At 47.0% G+C, this 19,978-nt stretch overlaps 1 long non-coding RNA gene across 1 annotated transcript in view; it reads left to right on the top strand.

Moving 5' to 3' along the window:
* Positions 1-18,915, top strand: part of LOC140409630 (uncharacterized) — a 52,369-nt gene extending 33,454 nt beyond the window's left edge. The window contains exons 2-3 of the long non-coding RNA XR_011940446.1: positions 12,535-12,798; positions 18,018-18,915. This is a non-coding gene — a long non-coding RNA (uncharacterized lncRNA). The remainder of the gene's footprint in view (positions 1-12,534; positions 12,799-18,017) is intronic.
* The last annotated feature ends 1,063 nt before the right edge of the window (positions 18,916-19,978 follow it).

Here is a 19,978-nt window from a genome sequence, read left to right as displayed (position 1 = left end):
CGGATGTACAGGTCAAATCGCTGCTTGTAGAGCTTCCAATTGGTGCCTAGGTTCCCCGCGACTTGCATCGGCTGCGGTCCGTCGGTGTGGTCCATGTCCAGAATGGCAGGTTAGTAGGCAGGTATCGATCCACTCCTGTACCATGTGGTGTTGGGTGTTCTGACACACAGATGAGCCAACACGGTTGCATATGGTACAACGCTTCTTTATTTAAACTTACTATTTACAGTTTGGTCTTTGCACTCTGCATGTGGGGGTTCCCTGCTTGTGATGTTTTAACAGCTCTTTCTTGTTCCCTTCTCCCCAGACCTACTGACCACCAGGTGTCGTGCTCGTGCTTTTTATGTGGTTGGTGTTCTTGTCTGTGATTGGTTGTGGTGTTGTGTACTCTGATTTGCCTGTTAGTGTGTCCATCATGATGTGTGTGTTTGAATATCATGACAAAACTGACCCCTGATGGATCTCATGTAGGACAATGTTCAATAACGTAAGGCTTTTCTCCATGAGAAGATGTGGATCAGCCCATGTTTACAAGCCTTCTCTCCATTCTCCCTCATTTTAACCCACACCCTCGCTTTCAGCTGTCGCATTGCCCCCTCCAGCACAGTGACTTCTAAAGGCATGTCCCCTCACTCGCCCCACTGCTGCCTCGCTGGGCTGCCGCTGATGTTCAATTAGCTGCAGGAACTGGAGTCAAAGTTGGGAGCTGGAAGTCTGGAGGAAAGTTGGCATCAAACGATCACAGGACAGGAGGAGTGCAGCAGCTGTCGACAGCAATTACCGACAAGAATGCATTGGGTTTGCAATGTTGTCGCTCAGTTCATGGTCTTCACTGAAGTGTTTGTGGATGGAAACGAGCCAAGAGAGAAACCTGAGGGAGGACATGGCTTGAGCAGCAGACGGCCTCCTCCCTTCTGGCTCCAAGCAGAAAATAAACCTTCACTCTTATACTCCAGTGTGTTATCCAGTCCATGTTTCATTCCATTTATAACCATGCAATCACTCATCTTTCAATTAACTTTGTCTGTCATTAAATTGATAAAAGTCGCAGGCTGTGGTTAGCAATGTTATTGGATAAACACTTAAAAGGGTATGCTCATCCCCTCTACCCAATGCTATTAATGTGGTTAGGGGTGCGGTGGGGGGGGGGGGGGGGAGCGAGATGAGAACGTGTCTTCAGGAATAGCTGCTGCAGGTGATAGCGGAGATAACTGGGGCTGGTTTAGCACAGGGCTAAATCGCTGGCTTTGAAAGCAGACCAAGGCAGGCCAGCAGCACGATTCAATTCCCGTACCAGCCTCCCCGAACAGGCGCCGGAATGTGGCGACTAGGGGCTTTTCACAGTAACTTCATTTGAAGCCTACTTGTGACAATAAGCGATTTTCATTCATTTCATTTTCAACTACTCTCTGGTTAAAAACGTCTCCCCAACCCCCACTCCATGCCCCCACAGAAGTGGAAACACCTTCTCTCCGTTTAGCCGGCAAATCTTATTCATTAGATTAATTCAAAGTTAACCAGATGATTTGTGGAAACAAGGCAGTATGTTTTTCTCTGTAATTGCTGGTCACTACCACAGTACGTTCGCCCGACAGAATGAGTAAAGATCTCCCACTACTACATGCCAATCTTCAAGCAACAACTGTTCATATCGATATGGTGCCTTTAACATGGAACAAAATCTCAAGCTCCTGATCAAAAGAGATGTAAAAAATCTGAAGACTGGTGTGTAACTCTCCAGCTGCACGGGTGGGATTTTCGGCCCTGCCACGCCACATTTCCTCCCCGACCGGCCGGCGGGATTCTCCGTTACGCCAGCCGGTCAACGGGGTTTCCCATTGTGGGGCAGCCCACAATGTTGGGAAATCCCCGGGCGCTGGAATAACGGAGAATCCTGCCGGCGGAGAATCCCGGCCCAGATTCTCTTCAAATATTGAGCCTCTCAGGAAATAAAAAATGAGTGGGTGTGGTTTATACTGTGGCTCTGGCATGTCAAGAGTCTCAGAGAGCCCGCAACCGGCTCCACAGAGATCAGGCCGCCATCTTTTAAGGACCCCTGATCAGCACTGCAGGCCGGCACGGTAGCACAGTGGTTAGAACTGTTGCTTCACAGCACCAGGGTCCCGGGTTTCATTTCCCAGCTCGGGTCACTGTCTGTGCGGAGTCTGCACGTTCTCCCTGTATCTGCGAGGATCTCCTACGGGTGCTCCGGTTTCCTACCATAAGTTGTGAAAGACATGCTATTGGGTGGATTAGACATTCTGAATTCTCCCTCAGTGTGCCCGAACAGGCGCCGGGTAGTGGCGACTAGGGGCTTTTCACAGTAACTTCATTGCAGTGCCAATGCTAGCCTACTTGTGACGCTAATAAAGATGATTCATTCTAATGGCTCCCAGCCCCCATCGTAGAGGTATCGGGGGCTCTGCCCCCAACCGCCCCATCCCGGCAATTATCACCGGCATTCCACCCCCCCCACCCCATGAACACCGCAGAAGAATAACCAGCATTCCCACCTCCACCCTCAGTATCCATCCACCCCCTGACCTCACCACACATCAATGCACCCCCTCTCCCCCATGGAGCTCCTACTATGGCACGACTCTGGCATTGCCCCAGCACAAGTCTGTGCCAGCCTGGAAGGGCCAACCTGGCAATACCAGCCTGTGTCAGGGGCAGTTCCAGGCATGCCTCCCTCCCTCCCCCCCCCCCCCCCATCCTCCCCGTGGGCAACCGCTAAGCTCCCAGAGGGTTCCCCTCGACTGCTTCTCGTCTGACCAAACCTAGCGAGAACCTCAATGATGTGGGCTTAAATATTTAGTGAGGGGGAAATTATGCGATCGATAGGGGGGCACGAGGTAATAAGATTACAATTGATGAAATGTATTTAAATGAGCTTTACGCTCATGACTCCACCCACGAGGGCCAGGGAAAATCAGGAAATGCAGGTTCTCCAGCACAAAATGTGTTTCCTAATTCTCGTAGGATTTTCTACCTGTGCCGCCGATCCCGTGCACGGCTACTGCAGGATCAAAATGACTCCCATAGCAACGAGTACTACCTTTGATTTCTTGGGGTATATACTCATATGTACAAACCCCAAACTTTCCATTAAGTTGGAGACCACTCTGAACCTCTCTGTTTGATTCCCCATTTTCCCTCACATATTATTGTTCCACATTATTGTTGACCTCAGTCTGATTTCCCAGGTATGATGCAGCTGGATTTGGTCCTACCGTAGTAATTATAGAATTCCTACAGTGCAGTAGGAGGACATTCAACTCATCGAGTCTGCACCGACTCTCTGAAAGAGCTCTCGACCTAAGCCCACTTCACCGTGACCCCACCTAACCTTTGGACATTAAGGGCAATTTAGCAATGGCCAATCCACCCAACCTTCACATCTTTGGCCTGTGGGAGGAAACTGGAGCACTCGGATGAAACCCACACAGACACGGGGAGAAAGTGCAAGATCCACACAGACAATCACCCGAGGCCGGAATTGAACAGGTGATTAAGAAGGCAAATGGAATTTTGTCCTTCATTGCTAGAGGGATGGAGTTTAAGACTAGGGAGGTTATGCTGCAATTGTATAAGGTGTTAGTGAGGCCACACCTGGAGTATTGTGTTCAGTTTTGGTCTCCTTACTTGAGAAAGGACGTACTGGCACTGGAGGGTGTGCAGAGGAGATTCACTAGGTTAATCCCAGAGCTGAAGGGGTTGGATTACGAGGAGAGGTTGAGTAGACTGGGACTGTACTCGTTGGAATTTAGAAGGATGAGGGGGGATCTTATAGAAACATATAAGATTATGAAGGGAATAGATAGGATAGATGCGGGCAGGTTGGTTCCACTGGCGGGTGAAAGCAGAACTAGGGGGCATAGCCTCAAAATAAGGGGAAGTAGATTTAGGACTGAGTTTAGGAGGAACTTCTTCACCCAAAGGGTTGTGAATCTATGGAATTCCTTGCCCAGTGAAGCAGTAGAGGCTCCTTCATTAAATGTTTTTAAGATAAAGATAGATAGTTTTTTGAAGAATAAAGGGATTAAGGGTTATGGTGTTCGGGCCGGAAAGTGGAGCTGAGTCCACAAAAGATCAGCCATGATCTCATTGAATGGCGGAGCAGGCTCGAGGGGCCAGGTGGCCTACTCCTGCTCCTAGTTCTTATGTTCTTATGTCCCTGGCGCTGTGAGGCAGCAGTGCTAACCACAGTGCCACCGTGCCATTTCTCTGTCCCGCAACATGGCATGATGTGTGGTCTTCGTGAGACACAGAAAGAGGGGAAACTGAAGAAATGATTTGTTTTGTACGAAAAGATGTGGCGGTAGAAATTCCTCTCTCACAATGTAAACCATCCGCCACTGTTCAATGCTCATTTTTCTCCATTAGAATTATTTGACCTTTTTGGTTTCCGATGATTGGATTGCTCAGAGTCTTTGTCATAAATCTAACCTGTCGTGCCGAAGCAGCCAGATGTTAGTAATTGGGAACTTGTTAAGTACGTGCCCTGCAACATGTGCAATAAAGTAATTGTTCACATCTTGTCAGCCAGCGAAGTTCAATCGCCCTCGATTGTTATTCTGGCAGATCTGAAAAAAAGCTGTGAAAGTTGTTAACTAATTTATCCTCAATGATGCTGTCTGGCACTCTTTCAGCATCGACTCCCCACATACCTGAACAAAGTATAGTTCTGGAACATACTGAAAACACTTTCCATTCATTCATTCTGCTAAAATGATCAACAAAGCACAGCACTTCAATGCAAGAACAAAAAAAACAATCTCACTCATGAATTAAACCTGTCTCAATTATCTGCTCTTCAATAGACGGCAAATGCAAACTGGAGGTCAAATTGCGCCCGCATTCACATTCTGGAAACCAAATTGCTTCTGTGAACAAAAGAAAAAACACCTGAATGTTACTGAATGCATATCTGTTGTTTAGAATGTGATTGAATTGCTGAAACAGGTTATTACTAAACAGATTGCACTGCAGGCACCTATTTATAATTTGCATTTTATATCCTGATCCAAACTCAGGCCTGATTCAAGCGTACAACTTCTTGGCAGGCCAGTTGTGAGTTTTAGGAGGGTTCAGCTGCAATCGTGTTTTACCATTTTAGGTATTATGCGGCTTGAAGATACATTTCTGATTCAGCTACTTCATCCCCTGTTGATACAACTATTTGGAACAGGTCGCCGACGGGAGAATTACCTTTCACGAAAGGATAACCAATCGGACATTGTGTTATTGCAATGTGTTATCAATCACTCAGCTCAATAATTGGTATGGATGGTCCAGTTAGTGCTTCTCCCAGCGAGCGCAAAACTGAATCTCAGCTGGATCTCCATTCTTTGGTTAACTTCAACCTGGATCCTGGAGGAATAGAATCAGGAAGGACTTCCATTCCTTATTTCTATCTCACAACCTTTGAAATGAAAAATGAAAATCGCTTATTGTCACAAGTAGGCTTCAAATGAAGTTACCGTGAAAAGCCCCGAGTCGCCACATTCTGGCGCCTGTTCGGGGAGGCTGGTATGGGAATTGAACTGTGCTGCTGGCCTGCCTTGGTCTGCTTTCAAAGCCAGCGATTTAGCCCTGTGCTAAACAGCCCCTTACTGTACGTGCATGGCTGTGTGAACGTCTAATGATATGTGAAGTTGCATCATTGTTTTGGATATTTAATTGTTCATGGACTCTGGACATTAGCTCTATATTGAACTGTGCAGAGTATCATTGTAACGTAGTATGGGAACAGCAGTAGGACACTTAGCCCCTCAAGACTGTTCCATCATTCAACTCTTCTCCGCAACTCCATTTCTCACCTTGATGTCGAGGCAGCATTTCTCCAAATATGGCACTAAGGAGCCCTAACAAAACTAGAATAATTGAGAATCAAGGGAATAACTCTCCACTAGTTGCAATCATACCTAGTACAAAGGAAGATTGTTTTGGTTGTTGGACATCAATCATCTCAGTCTTGGGACAATGCTACAGGAGTTCCTCAGGGTAGGCACAACCATCTTCAGCTGCTTCATCAATGGCCTTCCCTCCATCACAAGGTCAGAAGTGGAGATGTCCGCTGATGATTGCACAATGTTCAGCACCATTTGTGACACCACAGATACTGAAGCAGTCTGTGGAACCAGACCTGAAGAACATTCAGGATTGAGCTGACAAGTGGTGTGTAATATCCAGGCACACAAATGCCAAGCAATGACCATCTCCAACAGCATTACCATCACTGAATCTCCCAGAATCAACATCCTGGGGCTTACCATTTACCGGAAACTGAACTGGACTAGCCATATGAATACTGTGGCTATCAGTGCAGGTCAGAGGCTAGGAATCCTGCAGCGAGTAACTCACCTCCTGACTCCTAAAAACCTGTCCATAATCTACAAGGCATAAGTCATAGAATCATAGAATGTACAGTGCAGAAGGAGGCCATTCGACCCATTGTGTCTGCACCAGCTGTTTGAAAGAGCACCCTACCCAAGCCCACACCTCCATCCTATCCCCATAACCCAGTAACCACACCCAACACCAAGGGCAATTTTGGACACTAAGGGCAATTTAGCATGGCCAATCCACCAGGAGTGTGATGGATGCGTGGATGAATGCAACTCCAACAACACTCAAGAAGCTCAATGTTTTCCAAGAAAAACCAGCTCACTTGATTGGTACCCCATTTACAAATGTTCACTCACACCACCACCGATGCACAGTTGTCGCTGTGTGTAACATCTACAAGAAGCACTGCAGGAACTCACCAAGGCTCTTTCAACAGCACCTTTCAATCCCACAACCGCTACTACCTTGAAGAACGGGGACAACCGATACATGGGAACATTTGGAAGTTCCCCTCCAAGTCAATCAACATCCGGACATGGGAGTATGTTGCTGTTCCTTCACTGTCACTGGGCCAAATTCCTAGAACTCCCTCCCTAACAGCATTGTCAGTGTACCTACATCCATGGGCTGCAGCAGTGGAAGAAGGCGACTCACCAGCATCTTTCCAAGTGCAATTAGGGATAGACAATAAATGCTGGTCTAGCCAGCGACACCCATATCATAACAAAAACTCTTACTTCACATAATTCTAACGTCAGTCTTGAAAGTTTCAGAAGTTCCAGCATCTACAGCTTTCTGCAGGAAAGCCTGCAAAGATCCTCTGAAAGAGCAGCCTACCTGTGCCCGACCCCGGAAACTTACCTCGTCCAAATATTAACTCTGTCAAGGCGCTTTCTGATTCCCAATCAGTAATGGAAATCTAGAATGTTCTCCCCTACACAACAGAAACATTAAAAGCTGGATTAATTTTAAATTTTAAAACCGAGATTGATCAGCAAGGGTATTTTGAGATGTTGTTGAGCCAAGGCAGGGGGACCAAGTTAACAGACAGATCAGCCATGATGTAATTGAAACACAATAGTTTCTACAAAGAGAGCATCAGTTAGTTAACCCAGGGGGTTTCAAACTCAGGGTCGCGACCTGCTGGTGGGTCGCGGGCAGGTTTCGGGAGGGTCATGCCGGATCAAGCTGTGCGCAGGCCCGGAGCCCAGCAGGTGGACCGCCTCCTCCTAATGTCAGCACGCTGTCCAGGGCCAGTTTTTTTTCAGCAAACTATGACGTCCTCCCAGCAGAAGTGGTGGCAGAGAGCAGGTCACATGCCCCTTAGGCTGACGTCACATGTTCTGGTCGCTAGACAGATTCCTCCATTTTGTCGCTGCCAGCAGTGCTGGTGTGAACTTCAGGACCTCTGATGAACAACCCATGAAGAAGAAGCTAAAATCAGAACCAAAGCAGCATAAAGATGATTACTTGAGTTAAGCATTTATTAATTCTGCCACTGCAAATCAGGATGCAAAGCTCATGTGTGTTCTAATTAGTGGGGTGCTTCAGGCATAGTGGATGCATTGATTATGATATTTCAAAATTCCCTGGATTCTGGAATGGTCCCGGTGGATTGGAGCACACTATTGTAACTCCCCTATTCAAAAAGGGAGAGAGGCAAAAGTAGGAAAGTATAGACCAGTTAGCTTGCCCGCTGTGGTGGGGAAGTTGCTGGAATCAATCATTCAGGAGGAGATGACTGAACATTTGGAAAGACAAAGTTCAGTTTGTCAGCATGGTTTTATGAAGGGCAAGTCATGCTTCGCAAACTTGCTTTGAGTTCTTTGAGGACGTAACCAGCAAAGTGGTTAATGGGGAACCTGTGAATGTGATATATCTAGACTTCCAGAAGGCGTTTGATAAGGTGCCACGTAAAAGATTGATCAAGAAGGTGAAATCACAGAGGATTGGGGGTAGAATACTAGATTGGATTGAGGATTGGCTGACTGACAGAAAGCAGAGGGTCGGGATAAATGGATCCTTCTCTGGTTGGTGAACTAGCGGGTTGCCGCAGGGGTCAGTCCTCGGACCTCAACTGTTTGCAATCTATATAAATGATCTGCAAGCAGGGACAGAGTGTAACATAGCAAAATTTGCAGATGATACTGAAATAGGTGGGAAAGCAGACAGTGAAGAGGAGATACAAATTTTACAGACGGATATAGATAGGCTCGGAGATTGAGCCACAATATGACAGATGGAGTTTAGTGTGGATCGGTGTGAGGTTATCCATTTCGGCCAAAACAAGTCAGGCAAATTATTATCTAAATGGAAAGCAAATTCAAAATGCATCTGGGCAGAGGGTTCTGGGTGTCTCTGTTCATGAATCGCAGAAAGTCTGTGTGCAGGTACAAAATGTAATAAGAAAGGCAAATGGAATGTTAGCGTTTATTGCAACAGGACTGAAGTATAAAGTAGAGAAGTATTGTTGCCATTGTATAGGGTGTTGGTGAGACCACATCTGGAATATTGTGTCCAGTTTTGGGCTCCTTATTTGAGGAAGGATGAGATGGCATTGGAGGCAGTTCAGCGGAGTTTCACCAGATTGATTCCGGGGATGAAAGGGTTGACGTATGAGGAGAGATGAAACAGTTGGGGCTTATATTCGCTGGAGTTTAGAAGGATGAGAGGGCGTCTGATCGAGATGTGTAAAATACTAAAAGGGATTATAAAATAAATGTAGACCAAATGTTCCCCCTTGTGGGCAATCTAGGACAAGAGGTCACAGATGTAAGTTCAGAGGCGATAGATTTAGAAATAAGATGAGGAGGCACTACTTCTCGCAGAGGGTGGTGAATTTGTGGAACTCGCTGACCCACAGTGTGGTGGAGTCAGATTCATTATGTGGTTTCAAGAGGGAGATAGTTATATTTCTGATTTTAAAATGGGTTAAAGGGAAAGAGGAACAGGCAGGGAGGTGGATATCAGACCAGGAAGTGATTAGCCATGATCTGGTTGAATGGCAAAGCAGCTCGAAGGGGAGAATTGCCTATTTCTGCTCCTAATTCCTATGTTCCTATGATCCGACATTCCTATATGCAGGGAAGCACTGGCAAATGAAATTTTAGAACCCTCAAAATCTCACAGACATTTTAACACTAAACATGGCGAGTTCGAGGACAAATATCTTTATAGTTTTCAAAGAATGCAGTGAGAACTTATATCATCAGCTGGAGGGGCTGGTTTAGCTCAGTGGGCTAGACAGCTGGTTTGTGATGTAGAACAATGCCAGCAGCGCGGGTTCAATTCCTGTACCAGCTGAGAATTCTGAATTCTCCCTCTGTGTACCTGAACAGGCGCTGGAATGTGACGACTAGGGGCTTTTCACAGTAACTTCATTGCAGTTAATGTAAGCCTACTTGTAACAATAAAGATTAGAAAATAAAAATAAATGTAACATTGAATAACAAAGGAAGTGAGAGATCATGAGGGCCCAGCAGGCTCACTTGTCACATAGAATTTACAATGCAGAAGGAGGCCATTCAGCCGATCGAGTCTGCACCGGTCTTGGAAAGAGCACCCTACACAAGGTCCACACCTCCACCCTATCCTCAGTAACCCCACCCAACACTAAGGGCAATTTTGGACACCAAGGGCAATTTATCATGGCCAATCCACCTAACCTGCACATCTTTGGACTGTGGGAGGAAACCGGAGCACCTGGAGGAAACCCACGCACACACGGGGAGGATGTGCAGACTCCGCACAGACAGTGACCCAAGCCGGAATCGAACCTGGGACCCTGGAGCTGTGAAGCAATTATGCTATCCACAATGTTACCGTGCTGCCCCTTAAGCTGTCACATTAAAGGTAAGTGAAAATGGTGGGTTCCGAAGGTCGGCCGGCGTGGGTCGAGAAGGTTGGCAGGAGTGGGTCACGATAGTCAACCAGCATGGGTCTCAAAGGTCGGTCAGCTTGGGTTGCGAAAGGTCGGCCAGCGTGTGTCGCGAAGGATGGCCAGTTGGTAAAAATGTGTCCCGGGCAAAAATGTTTGTAAATGAGTTAACCCATCACCAATGTCTCCAAAAGCAATAAGTACCCTGACTCCCACTGAACCTCAAGAGTCCAGGATCCTGTGGCCAATATTGAGAAGGTATGTTTCATGACCTCCCCAAGCTGTATTGTGATCTCGTCTGTTGGAACTGAATCCCAGCAGTTACTGTCTGACATTTGGGCTGGGATTCTCCCCTACCCGGCGGGGCGGGGGGTCCCGGCGGGATGGAGTGACGGGAACCACTCCGGCGTCGGGCCGCCCCAAAGGTGCGGATTTCTCCGCACCTTTAGGGGCCAAGCCCTCACCTTGAGGGGCTAGGCCCGCGCCGGAGTGGTTGGCGCGCCGCCGGCCGGTGGGAAAGGCCTTTGGCGCCACGCCAGCCGGGGCTGAAGGGACTCCGTCGGCCGGCGGAAGTCCGCGCATGCGCGGGAGCGTCAGCAGCTGCTTACGTCATCCATGCGTATGCGCAGGGGGGGGTCACTTCTGTGTCGGCCATGGCCGAGGCAGAGGGAAAAGAGTGCCCCCACGGCACAGGCCCGCCCGCAGGTCAGTGGGCCTGATCGCGGGCCAGGCCACCGTGGGGGCACCCCCCGGAGCCAGATCGCCCCGTGCCCCCCCCCCAGGACCCCGGAGCTCGCCCACGCCGCCAGTACCGCCGGTAAGAGAGGTGGTTTAATTCCCGCCGGCAGGACTGGCATGACAGCAGCGGGACTTCGGCCCATTGCAGGCCGGAGAATCGCCAGGGGGGGCGATTCCCGGCCCCGCCGAATCTCTGGCGCTGGAGAATTCGGCGGCCGGCGGGAGGGGGATTCACGCTGCCCCCCCCCTGGCGATTCTCCGACCCGGCGGGGAGTCGGAAAATCCCGCCCCTGATGTCCAATCTCTCCGCCCCCGTCACTGGGGGAGCTCATACTTGGGATACCCATTGTCCCCAGCCAACAGGGAGGAAACCGGAGCAACATCCTGACGCACAGCGAAACGACTCATGGATAGTGTTGAGGATTGATTGTAGTTCAGGTTAAATCGTTAATTACCAACAATCAAACCCCCTTCCGCAGCAAGACTGGCCTCAGCAGGACCAAGGACTTACAGAAACATTTGAATTTCTGTTAGGATAATTGATTTCTTGTTGTTAGGACTCACTCAGAAATTGGAACATAGATGGATTTTGGGATAATTGTACTCTCAATCTGCAAATCACAGACATTTGAGGCCCCTCCCACCCGATGGGCTAACACGGTCCCACCAAAGTAAGTGGGAATTTAAATGGCCCACTGCATCAGCCAGAGGGAGACAAGCCATGACAGGGGCAGAAAATCCTGGCCATAGAATCTCAGATGGTTGCTGTTCGGCTGACTGTACTTGTTTGAAGGAGCTATCCATTAAAATCCAATCTCGGCTCTTTTCCCCATTACCCTGCAATTTCTTTTCCTTGTAAAGTAATTTTCTAACTCCTTTTCGAAAGTTATTATTGAATCTTCTTCAATCACCATTTCAGGCAATACATTCTGTATCACAACATGGCATTGTGCGCATAAACTTTTTATTGGCCTCTCGTTCTTTTGCCAATCACCTCAAGTCTGAGTTCTCTCCAGACCTCTGAATCCATGTCTACTGCAGCTTACTGAAACAACATTGTGCCTGTAATAGAGTCATAGAGTCCTACAGCAGAGAAAAGGCCCTTCGGCCCATCGAGTCTGCGCCGGTCAAAAACAACCACCTAACTATTCTAATCCCATTTTCCAGCACTTAACCCATAGCCTTAATAAGAACATAAGAACTAGGAGCAGGAGTAGGCCATCTGGCCCTTCAAGCCTGCTCCGCCATTCAATGGGATCATGGCTGATCTTTTGTGGACTCAGCTCCACTTACAACAGGCCTTGTATGCCTTGTCATCACAAGTGCAAATTCAGATGCTTCTTAAATGTTATGAGGGTCTCTGCCTACCCCACCCTTTCAAGCAGCAAGTTCCAAACTCCCACCACCCTCTGGTAAAAATATTTTCCTCATATCCCCTCTTGCCGCTTACCTTAAATCGATGCCCCTTGGTCATTGACCCCTCTGACAAGGGGAAAGGTTTGTTTCTGCCAACTGTCTCTATTTGTGCCCCTCATGATTTTAAACATCTCAATCATGTCCTCTCTCAGTCTCCCCTGCTACAAAGAAAACATTGCAGGTCTACCTTCTGGGAGCAGAAAGGAGTGGACCTGCGCAGGACACTGGCTGCAGGGGAGAGGATAAAGGCAGTGCCAGGCTCGAGGCCTTCACTTACCTACCGGGAGCAGAGAGAAGCGGACCTGTGCGGGACACTGTGCTGCAGGGGAGAGGATAAAGGCAGTGCCAGGCTCGAGGCCTTCACTTACCTACCGGGAGCAGAGAGAAGCGGACCTGCGCAGGACACTGTGCTGCAGGTAGAACAGCTGCTTGTTTGTTTGTTTATTTCAAAATTGAAAAAAACCCGGTAAAGTGACATCACAGGAGACTGTGACCTGATTTGCTGAAAGGCAGACTGGGCTAAATTTGAATATTTGTAGAGTTACTATTTTTAATTTAATTTGAATTACTATTTTTAAAATTTGACTTAGATTACTATTTTTAAGTTGATTTGAATTATTATTTTTTAATTTTTAAATCTCACTTAAATAACTATTTTGGGTTGATTTAAATTACTATTTTTAAGTTGATTTAAATAACTTTTTAAATTTTAATTAAATAACTTTTTCATTTCAATGTATTAACTATTTAATTTGTTGTCAGATCAAGCAAGATAAATACTCAGGGATAAAGCTAATTAAATAGTTTACAGGAGATTGGATATAATCAGACACAAAAACATCTTTCTAAAGTTTAATTTCTAAAGTTTAATTTAAAGGAATAAATCATGGCAGGACAGCTCCAAGCCGTGGTCTGCTCCTCTTGCTCCATGTGGCAGGCTGGGGACAGTTCCAGTCCCCAGGGTCAGCATGTGTGCAGGAAGTGTGTCCAATTACAGCTCCCGGAAGCTCGGGTTTCAGAGCTGGAGCGGCGGCTGGAGACACTGTGGAGCATCCGCGAGTAGGAGAGCATCGTGCATAGCACGTATAGAGAGATGGTCACACCGCAGGCTCAGGCTCCGCAGGCAGGAAGAGAATGGGTGACCACCAGACAGAGCAAGAGAGCGAGGCAGGTAGTGCAGGAATCTCCTGTGGCCATTCCCCTGCAGAACAGATATACCGCTTTGGATACTGTTGAGGGGAATGGCCTCTCAGGGGAAAACAGCAACAGCCAAACTCGTGGCACCACGGTTGGTTCTGCACAGAGGGGAGGGGTGATAAATGTGACAGTGCAATAGTTATAGGGGATTCAATTGTAAACTATATCAAATGCATTGCCTCATCGACACACCTGGCCACCTCTTTGAAAAATTCAATCACGTTTGATTAGGCATGACCTCCCCTTAACAAATCCATGCTGACTGTTCTTGATTAATCCCTGCCGCTCCAAAAGCAGATTAATTCTGTCCCTCAGAATTGCTTCCAATAGTTTCCCCACCACTGAGGTTAGACTGACTGGCCTATAGCTTCCTGGTTTATCTCTTCCTCCCTTCTTGAATAATGGCACCACGTTGGCTCTCCTCCAGTCCTCCGGCACCTCTCCTGTGACCAGAGAGGAATTGAAAATTATTGTCAGTGTCCCTGCTATTTCCTATCTTGCCTCACTCAAAAGCCTGGGATATATTTAATCTGGCCCTGGAGATGTGTCTACTTTTAAACCTGCCTCCTCTCTGTCTATGTTAATTTTATCCTTCTCCCTGATTTCTATACATGCGCTGTTCCTCCCATGAGTGAACACTGACACAAAGAGTTTATTTAGAGCCCTACCTACATTCTCCGGCTCCACACACAAATTACAACTGTGGTCCTTAATGGGCCCGCTTCTTTTCCTCGTTATCCTTTAACCCTTAATGCACTTGTAAAACAACTTTGGAATTTCCTTTATTTTACCTGCCAGTATCCTTTCATGACCCCTTTGTGCTTTCCTAATTTCCTTTTCAACTTCCCTCATGCACATTCTATCTGCTTCTAGGGCTTCTGCTGCTCAGAGCCCTCGATATCCTGAAGTGTCCTGAAATGTAGGCCCGATAATTGATGTCACTATCTCGCATGGAATGGAATTAAGACAAATGAGTCTATGATTACCTGTGTGTGTCTTGTCCGCATTAGTCTATTTCCAAGCCATCGGGTGCTTGCCAGAGTTCAGTGACTCCACAATAATGAAATAACTTCCTCCCTTGTGTTGCATTGTTCTGTGGGATTAAATGTGGTCCATTCCTGAGGATTCATTTCCTTTCAACCCTGTTCGACTGCCTCTGATTTCAACACATTTACAACAGGTTCATCAGTTCTGCTTCAATTATAGTTATTTGTTGTGCCCGGCTTCCTATCAAGGCAGGCAAGAAGCAATCAATCAGAATATTAACGATCTTCTGGCTAATCGTCAGTTTACTCCTGTTTGCATCTGTTGTGGTTCTCAACTCCTGTCTTTCTGCCCCTGTATTGTTAAAGTTCTGTTCTAACTGATGGCTGTTAATGAAAGGAGTAAGTCATTAGAGTGAAAAATGATCACAGATGCAGTTTGCAATTGAATTGCGCACCTGATTTTTCTTCGCTTTGGTGAATCTATCTGCTCATTATACTGACAGATGTTAGCTCTGGAAAATTGAACATATTCTCATCCCACTTGGTTCAAATCAAGCATTCCCAGTGAAGGTATAGTTTTACTCTGTCCCAGTAATGTGCCGTGGACCTTGGCAAACCCAATATTAACTATGTTGTTAACATTAACCATGTAAGAAGCCCATTCCAGTTATTGAATGCTCCTTGTCCATCTCGCTAGCTAATTAAATTTAGCTGTGCTGTATTAAACTCCACCAATTATGAACAAAATGTACTTTAAAATATTCCTTTGCGTCTGCGTTTTTATAGCAAGTTGGTCAGAAACATCTGAAAGTGTTGTCTGCACAATAGGTCATTTTAAAGTAAATGTGGCAGCTGTTTGGACACGGCAAGATCCCTTAGGAAAAATGAAATAAATGACTAGTTCACCTGTTCTTGATTGAGGAAGAACATTGGTCAGGAAACTAGGAGAACTCATGGACGCCATTCTCTGGCATTGTTGCGCTCTCGCTTGAGCGAAACGAGGCCGGTGAATGGCGGGAGAGGCTGAAAAGGAGAACTGCGCCAGGCGGCAAACAGTTTGTGATGCAAACAACCTGCTCCCGTCGGTGAAATCAAGATCGTGCCGTAGCGTGGCGAGAAACCAATTATCACCATTTATCACCCATCTCCGTACAATTAACAGGAGCCACCAGATATCCTCCAACAGCCTCCTGTCATTCATTGGCCTCCCCAGCAAGTGGTCACGCTGGTGTCGATTAGTACTCCTTTTGTAAAATGTGAACCTGGTGGAAGGGTTTCTGTGGGGAGCCGAGGAGGTGAGTAGCCATCTTTGCTCACAGGCAAAGAGCTCGGGGGCGCTGGGTTTGCCATCCCAGTGCTTGGCGGGGGGTTGGGGACCCTTGGGTGGATAGGGAAGGCACGCTCCGGAGGGGTGGGCCACCATGGGAAGGGGAGTTGGAGGGGGAAGGATGAGAGGCGCGAGATTGGCAACCACTCACGGCATCAGCATGTCAGCACCTGGATCGTGTGTACCCATTCCGGGGGCGCCCCTAGTCCCTGACTGTCTGCCCCAACGATCACACATAACCCCCAGTAGCCATGCTGCTGAAGGTTATTGCTATCGGAGAATTGGCAATCGTGGTTAAGCAAGCACTTCAAACAACCCAAGTGGATTCTCGTGGGTGAATGGGCCATGTAGCATGTGGGAGTCATTGCCTAGCATCCCACTCACACCTTGATGCCTGGACACTGTGCCTGTACACTGCGGGAGGCAGCTGCCAGCATCTGAACACCCAAAGGATGGAACACAGCTACGGGAACACGTCCAGGCTGGAGGCTGGGTGATTGATATGGGGAAGGGGAGATGCCTAGAGAGCTGGGCCAAAGGTTCAGAGGTCAGCTTGCATTGGGGAAGAAAGCGACAGAGGCATCATACTGGTTGTGGTCAAGGGTGTTTATATTTTTTTACAATTCCCCACTCTCCCAATGGTGCCGCCTATTCTCCAGAGGGTGCCGTCCCCATCCATAAAAGCTTGGCATGAAGGGATGAGGGATCAAGGAAGATGGGTAGAGGGGCATAGGTTGGCATTAGTTGGCATGGATGAGGCATGGAGGGGTATGTGGGGAATGAGTGTATGTGGGCGGAGATGGCGAGAGGGCTATTTATTTTTCACTGTTTTCATTATAACTGAGCCAAAGTCCCAGAGCATCGAGATGGGCCTTCCAAAAAACCCACCTCAGCACTCAGCATCCCCTGTGGCTGCTTCTGCACCATTGCCAGGGGTGGCGGCTTGATTCCATGTGTATCTGCCTTCCCACTCCCTCATTCAAATGCAAAAATCTGGTTGTCCAGGACATTTTCCTCCAAGCCGGGTGTGCAGCCAGGAAATATGACGCTTCATGTCCAACTCGGCAATGAAAATTCTGGCCAAGGTGTACAATAAGGTGGAGGAGTATCGCGCCAACTCTTTTTTAAGTGATTCCAAAGAAACTTTCTAGAATACGTCTTGAGTTGGTCTTGACAAAGAGCCCCAGAACATCTCCCAATGTTGTTCAAAAGGGGGCAATGATCAGTGTTCTCTTACTTGGGGCTGGTTTAGCACAGGGCTAAATAGCTGGCTTTTAAAGCAGACCAAGGCAGCCAGCAGCCCGGGTTCAATTCCCGTACCAGCCTCCCCGAACAGGCGCCGGAATAGGCGACTAGGGGCTTTTCACAGTAACTTCATTGAAGCCTACTTGTGACAATAAGCAATTTTCATTTTTTTTCATTAATGCTTCATTTACTTGTCCTCATTCCCACCAACCAGCTTGAGCAGTGCCTTATTTCTTATTGGACTGGAAAGATGCTGCCGTAGAAATTGTTTATGAACATACTCCAGGAACCCTTGCCCCTTTCTGCTCTTTACATGGCGACTATCTTAGTCTACATTTGGGTGATTAAAGTCCCCATTGTAACCACCTTGCACCTTTCTGCAATTTCTTTGCAAATCTGTTCCTCTACACCTTTGCAGCACTGCAATTTCAACTTCTTTGTTCTTTGTTCCTCATCTCTAAGCAAATAGATTGTAACCTTGACCCCTCTGTGACACACTCTATCACCGGCATTGCAATGTTCTCCTTGATCAATACTGCCACTCCCCTCCCCTCCCTTCCTTTCCTACCTTTCCTGAGTAGCGTGCAGCCAGGAATATTTAACACACAGTCCTGCCTTCTTTGAGCAGGTTTATGTCCTCGCCACAACATCATCTTCCCACATGACAATCCACGCCTTTAACTCACCAATTAATTAACTACAATCCGCGCATTCACATGCATGCACAGTAACCCTAATTTAGTTGGATAGTAACTAATTGAACAGGTCTTTCAAAGAGCCGGCACACAATTGAATATCCTCTGTGCTATATGACTCTATGAATCTATGATTTGGATTCTCTGACCTTTAAATGCTAAGAACACCTTTTCACTTTGTGCAGAAGTCAAATGAATAATCGCTACTGTATGGAAACAATAAAATGCATCCGAGTAAGTGGACCTGCTCCAATCTATCCCTCATTGTCAGCAAAATTAAAGAGCTGGTCATTGACTTCAGGAAGCAAATTACTTTACACACCCTTGTTTGCATCAACGAGGCAGAGGTGGAGATGGTTGACAATCTGGTGAACTGGTGCGACGACAATAATCTCTCCCTCAATGTCAACAAAACGAAGGAGGTTTTCATCGTCTTCAGGAAGCGTAGTGGAGAACATGCCCCTGTCTACATCAATGGGAACGAAGTAGAAAGGGTCGAGAGCTTCAAGTTTTTATGTGTACAGATCACCAACAGCCTGTCCAGGTCCCCCCCCCATGCCGACACTATAGTTAAGAAAGCCCACCAACAACTCTACTTTCTCAGAAGACTAAGGAAATTTGGCATGTCAGCTACGACCCTCACCAACTTCTACAGATGCACCATAGAAAGCATTCTTTCTGGTTGTATCACAGCTTGGTATGGAGCCTGCTCTGCCCAAGACCGCAGGAAATTAGAAAAGGTCGTGAATGTAGCCCAATCCATCACGCAAACCAGCCTCCCATCCATTGACTCTGTCTACCATTCCCACTGCCTCAGAAAGGCAGCCAGCATAATTAAGGACCCCACGCACCCTGGACATACTCTCTTCCACCTTCTTCCGTCAGGAAAAAATACAAAAGTTTGAGGTCATGTACCAACCGACTCAAGAACAGCTTCTTTCCTACTGCCATCAGACCTATGAATGGACCTACCTCGTATTAAGTTGATCTTTTCTCTACACTTCTCCTTCCTTCCTTCCCTATGTACGGTATGCATTGTCTGTATAGCATGCAAGAAACAATACTTTTCACTGTGTACTAATGCATGTGACAATAATAAATCAAATCAAATCAAAAGCTTCAAATTCCTAGTTGTGCACATCACCAAAAATCTGTCCTGGCCCACCCATGTCGACGCTACCACCAAGAAAGCACAACAGGGCCTATACTTCCTCAGGAAACTAAGGAAATTCGACATGTCCACACTGACTCCCACCAACTTTTACAGATGCACCACAGAAAGCATCCTATCTGGCTGCATCACAGCCTGGTATGGCAACTGCTCAGCCCAAGACAGCAAGAAACTTCAGAGAGTCGTGAACACAGCCCAGTCCATCACATGAATCCACATCCCATCCATTGACTCCATCTACACCTCCCCCTGCCTTGGGAAAGCAGGCAGCATAATCAAAGACCTCTCCCACCCTGCTTACTCACTCCTCGAACTGCCATCGGGCAGGAGATACAAAAGCACGAACAGATTCAAAAAAAGCTTCTTCCCTGCTGTTACCAGACTCCTAAACGATCCTCTTATGGACTGACCTGATTAATACTACTCTCCTGTATGCTTCACCCGATGCCGGTGTCTATGTATTTACATTGTGGATCTTGTGTTGCCCTATTATGCATACTCTTTTCTTTTCATGTACTAAATGATCTGTTTGAGCTGCTCGCAGAAAAATACTTTTCACTGTACCTTGGTACATGTGACAATAAACAAGTCCAATCCAATCCAACCATATATCCTTGCTAATACCAAAACTGCTAATTTCTCCCCTATATCATTGAGAAGTTCTGTTGTAATTTGCCTTTAAGGGACTGCAGCATGTCATATGATCCAGTCTCAGTTTCACTTTGGGCTGTGGGCTGAATATAGCTCTGCTGCTGATGTCTTCAAACTTTCTACCTTTATATTGCTGTTCTTATGTGCTTAGTGTCATGTGAGAGTACCTTTAAGACATGGATGTTTAAGCAATGTACCTTTAAGAAAACAGTGATGTCAGAGAGTGGGTGGGGCTGAGGTCAGGTCAGCCATTTTGCAGTTTAGTTTTGCAGGTTTGTAGTTTCAGTTTTGAAAAGAGCTGGGTGTGTGTCTGTGTTTTGCAGT

Source organism: Scyliorhinus torazame, chromosome 3, assembly GCF_047496885.1.
Source record: "Scyliorhinus torazame isolate Kashiwa2021f chromosome 3, sScyTor2.1, whole genome shotgun sequence".
Lineage (NCBI taxonomy): Eukaryota > Metazoa > Chordata > Chondrichthyes > Carcharhiniformes > Scyliorhinidae > Scyliorhinus > Scyliorhinus torazame.
The sequence above is the reverse complement of the archived record's forward strand: the minus strand, read 5'-3'. Positions and strand labels throughout refer to the sequence as shown.